We start from the raw sequence: 5691 nt of genomic DNA, 5'->3' as shown, positions 1-5691 counted from the left end.
AACGATATTATAAATATGTTGGAGTGTGAAGGAAGTGTGAAGGTCACACCTTCAGTGTGAGTATCACACTTGGATTTGGTATGTCCCCTGTGGCAGAGATTTCACACCGGTTTCAGTGTGATATTCACACTTCCAAATTTACTGTGTATGTATACAATGTATAATATAACAAACAACCTATATGGGGGTACTTATCTAAGCCCAAAGAACTCTATATATAAAGTGTAGATTTCAGTAACAGTTATAGTAAAAAATTGGGTTATGGTTTGGCTATGACTACCTAAAACAGTGCAATCCAAAAATTGATACAACTATTTTGATAGGGTATACAGAGTATTAGGCATGTAGCCAGTTTGGGATTTCCAACAGCAACTCTGTTACAAGCAACAGAGGTCTTGGGGCACAACTTAATAGTCAACAGATTTGATGTAACAGCTATGACAAAGAGTCATAGAGTGGTTTGTAGTAACAGCTATGATGGATTATGTTGAAATATGAGAAATATGTTGCAACTAGCTAAAATAGTAGCTACATCATCAGCAAATCATACTTTACTGCCCACATTCTGGTCCCAGCCTAAATATTAAAGATAAAAGTGTCACAATAATTTTCACTACAAAGCATTCCAACTGACACATTTGATGGTCACTTAATAGCCAGTGCCACAAGGAATTCGAATCAGTTAACTACAACAGAAAGTAATGCAATAACTGCATGGGATAATTATAAATATTAGCTGGAGTCAGCTGCAGGTTGCATAAAGTAAAGGAAATTCCTATTGGTAATGTGAATTAACTCCTCTTATAAGTACAGCGGAGCCTCAGTTATCTGAACCCCAATGCGTCTCAGGCAATGGAAAAAGTGTTCGGATAAGTGAATTGTTTGGATAACTGAAGTCCATACATTCAGAGCTCTGTTGAAATACTCAAATATAGCATACACTTGTACTCAAATACTCTAATACAACCAGCAGTTATTTCCAATTTCGGGTACAGATAAACCAGGGTCGGATAACTGAGGGTCTACTGTATGCAGCTGGTTATGGTAGTTTAACTAGGATATGGCAGTCAGCTGCAAATTGCATTGCACTGAGTAAAGGAAATTGCATTTAGCTAGTAAATAGTAATGTGACTCAACTCCTCAGTCTAGTGCTAGTACATTAGTTCTTTACATTTTTACAAAGGATAACCTTTAGCTATCTTTTTCAGTACAGTGTGGTATACTCTCTAGTAAAATCTAAGCAAGTTAATTATTATTATTATTATTATATTTGATTAGCAGAGCCCACGTGGGTCGTACAATTCATAATAATGAAAGATTGACTGTTGCCCCTAGCAACCTAAATTTTACATTATTTGTAGGTGTCAATGTCTTAAGTCACCTCTCTAAGTTTTAAAAGGATAGCATATATAAGTCATGAGATATGACATTTTGAAGTTGCAATTTTCCCATACATTGTCAATGAGAGGGGCAACAGTTGCCCCTTCCCAGTAATCACACAAATCATGGGATTCAAAGAATGCCGTATCTTATGACCTATATACACTATCCATTTATAACTTGGAGAGATTATTGTTGACATTCACACCTACAAAATTACCAGTAAACTATCACTTGCATGTGTTGTATGCAAAGCACTTGAGCATATTATCTCAACTAATATCCACTCACATCTTAATAGACATGACATCCTTATTGACCAGCAACACGGTTTTAGAAGTGGAAGATCATGCGAGACTCAGTATAATTGGCACTATCAACGACTTTGTGGAAACTTTAAATCATTTGGGCCAAATTGATGCAATTTTTTTAGATATGTCAAAAGCCTTTGACACCGTACCATTAAAGAGATTAAGTTGTGAACTTTCTCACTATGGTATTCGTGGATATACCCTCAAGTGGATAGAGAATTTGCTTACTGGTAGATCTCAACAAGTAGTTGTAAATGGCGAATATAGTGATCCAACTACAGTGATTTCTGGAGTTCCACAGGGTTCAGTATTTGGCCCTTTATTATTCCTTTGCTATATCAACAACATTACTCAAAACCTTACATCTATAAAGTTTGACTATTATGCTGACAGGGGCGTAGGGAGGGGGGTTCCGGGGGGTTCAGGAACCCCCCTGTAAAATTTAGACTTCTGCAAGCAGGATCCTAACACACCATTTAGTGTGGCAGGACAAAATGAGTGAGCAATATAGTGTAATGGCACAGCACAACAATTGATAAAACTTACATTCATTTCTCAGGGAAGGATTAATTTACAGAGGTAACATGAGCCCTCTTCAAAACTTGTTAAAAAGATCGATATACTCTAATAGAGCAGTCAGGTATATACTCTAATAGAGCAGTCAAGTATACTCTAATAGAACATGCATTTAAATATCCATGTCCATATGAAGTTTTTCAGACATTCCAACATTAAATGCAAAACTTAGCATGACCTTATACTGCTATAGCTTTGGTGTGCAGTGTTTAAAGATATAGAGCTCCAGTAATTTATCACTTGTGTTATGCAAAATGAATTCATGCTATGCATATTTGTATAGTTATATTGTTTTGATTGTCATTTGTATCAGTGGATTCATGGCTCCTATACCACAGTGAGATATAACCATCACTTACAGATTACTATATGTGTCTCTATGTGTTATGCTGTCTGTTTCCACTAGGTGACTTTATCTAGTACTACCTTCATCCCAGGGGCACTTAATGCATCATAATTAATGTACTTTTTGCATAAAATATAGCAATTTGCTGAGTTTTGATTTATTAAAATATTGAAAGTCTCTCAGCGGCTGGGGGCTGTGCCCCCAGACCCCTGCTTCTAGTAACTCAATGCTGGTGCTGGAACCCCCCTTCAAAAAATCCTGGCTGGCTGATGACACCTTAATCGGTCATACATACATTGGCGTATAATGACAAATATTGTCTTTATGCTTAAAGACAAGATTTTACGCCAATCATTTCTTTAACCCTAAAGAAAAGATTTTACGCCAAGCTTGCCATTAAGTACTTAATGACAAGCTTTTACGCCACTGTCACTGGCATAAAATGCATTGTGAAAGTAACTTTACAGGGAAGTGCACTATAAAGGGAAGATTTTATGCCAAGCAATTAAAAACAAAGAATTTATGTGACTATCCTTACTAATCACGTGATGCCTACCTAATATTACATAACTGTACCTGTAAGTATCCGTATTCTACCGTTTCATCATGCTTTCACTGCTCACTACAAATGTGCTGCCGAGGGGCGGGCGCCGCCATACATCAATGAATAATGATTTGTACTAGTAGCCTTTATTTAACTGCTTCCTCGAGATAGCACTTTCGTTCTATTGTAATAAAAAGAGTTTAGTAGCTGAGGCGATCTTTAAATAGAACAAACAATTGTGCGCATGCGTCATTTTTTGGCACAATGCTTCACGCTGTGTGCGAAGAAGCTGGAGTCGAAAAAAAAACCGATATACCAATGGCGGATCCAGGATGGGGCATTTGAGGCAAATCCCCCCCCTCCCTTCAAGAAATTGCATACAAGATCGAGATACTCTAATAGAGCAGTCAATTACTCTAATAAAGCAGTCACAATGTTCATGAGACAGTGCAGCTTACTTATAAAGCTATAAATAGGATTTTATTTTACATAACATACGTGATATAATATATTTGGTAAAGGAGAACTAGCTATTATTGTTGTGACCTTTTTTTTTATTTCCTTTTTAACTTTTTTCAGCAAGGTGCCCCCCCCCCCCCCCCCTCTTTCCAGACTCTGGATCCGCCCCTGTATACAAGGTGCTTTTTAGTGATTACACAGTTGTCTAAAAGCTAATTTGTATTATAAACTTTGTAAACCTGGATAAAGAAACATTAGCTGTAGCAGAGACAGTGAATTGGTGTACTCCAGTGACTGCTGTGAGACCAGCTGCAACCAGTGTAATTTTCTGTGGCATAAACACCCAAAGCGAGTTTCACACAGTTTCAATTTCCAGTTAAGTATTTAGCTCCTTGCTGGTGTGGTGCATCCTTTGGTAATGAACTCCAATAGAAGGCTAGTCTTTGCAACGATGAAACATTAGACACCTTTACAGATTCTAGTGTTTTAATGGTAAGCTACTAATATCACTATAGCAACTGTTCTTTGCTAGGTCTACGGTTGTAATGATACCACATTTTATGGCCAATTTGATGTGTGATATTTATTGCCGATACTACTGAGCTGTAACTGAAATTTTAACAGCTTGTAAACAATTACACAGCCACCTTTAGCAGCTGTTGTTTACAAAATATTATTGGTCTAGACTTCGTGATATTGGTACAGGTGTAGTATGGGTGTAGCTCAATTTCTTGGCAAAATATATAAATATATTGCTAGTAAAAAGTATCACTGTTTACCTACTTGTAACACGATTGATTTGAGTTATTAGACAAAGGCATGCATAGAATGCTTTGATAATTGCAAAGTATGCAGGACTTTCATTTAGTTTCTAACTGAATGAACACCTATAGCCACAAACATGACAAACAAATTGCATTCTTTCAGCTATAAACACTGGCCATTGTCTAGATTACTAAGACATGCATTGTTAGGATTCTTCAGTGGATAGACACCCCTCAGGAATGATGTAATAATCACCTCAGCTCCGCCTTGGTGATTATTACATTATTCCTTCAGGGTTGTTTATCCACTGAAGAATCCTACAACACATGGCAGGTACAAGTACAAATTCATTTCATTGTCAGTTAGTTATAATCTCATGTAGAAAACTATAGGTTGTTTGTAGATTGTGGTATGTTAAGTATCTACATGGATCAGTCCCATTGTGGTAATGATATACTGCTAATATGGACCGTAGTTGTTTACTGTTACCATCCATAGTGTGGACCATAGAACAGCATTCAAAAAAACAATATGATGCTTAGTGATGCACTGATAAGAGATTTTGTCAATTAGCCGATATTGAAATTCACATATATAGTGGCCGATACTGATGACCGATCCGATATTTATGTTTACTAAAATTCCATTTATATTAGGTAAAATTGTGATTTTAAAACACATGTTGTTAAGAAAACAGTATTATCCGGGTCTGTAAAATTAATTGGCTAAGTAATCAGCTAAAAGTATAATGCAGAAATGTGGCCGATACATGGATGTCTGAGTATTCACCGATTAATCAGTGCATCACTAATGATGCTTCATTCTTTTGCCTGATGCAAAACTCTGCACATGTACCAGCATGTGATAGGACAGGTATGAGACTACATACAGTTTGCACCTGTGTGGTAAATTGTCATAGGGATATGTACATTACATGGCTTAGCTATATAGCTACATAGAGTTCTACTGTTCAGTTTACTTAAGTACAGTGAAATCTTGTTAATAGGGCCAGCTTTGGGACCCACAATAAGTGGCCCTATTCATGAGGTGGACTTATTAATGAAACCTCATTAATCCAGCCATAAACAAGTGGCCTTTATTATCATGGTTTTCAACAAATCAACACCTGGCTATAGTTGCTGTAACAGCTATATACGTATACTACAGGTTTCATCATTAGGATTATTCATTACTTGAGGCACAATGGTGGCTAAAAGCATGAAGCACATTTCTAAACTATTGTCATAGATTTGGCAGATACTCAGGAGCAGCAACTTTTGCAGTGATACGTTGATTGTCTGTTCAGCTGG

Source organism: Dysidea avara, chromosome 3 (assembly GCF_963678975.1).
Source record: "Dysidea avara chromosome 3, odDysAvar1.4, whole genome shotgun sequence".
NCBI lineage: Eukaryota > Metazoa > Porifera > Demospongiae > Dictyoceratida > Dysideidae > Dysidea > Dysidea avara.
The sequence above is the reverse complement of the archived record's forward strand: the minus strand, read 5'-3'. Positions refer to the sequence as shown.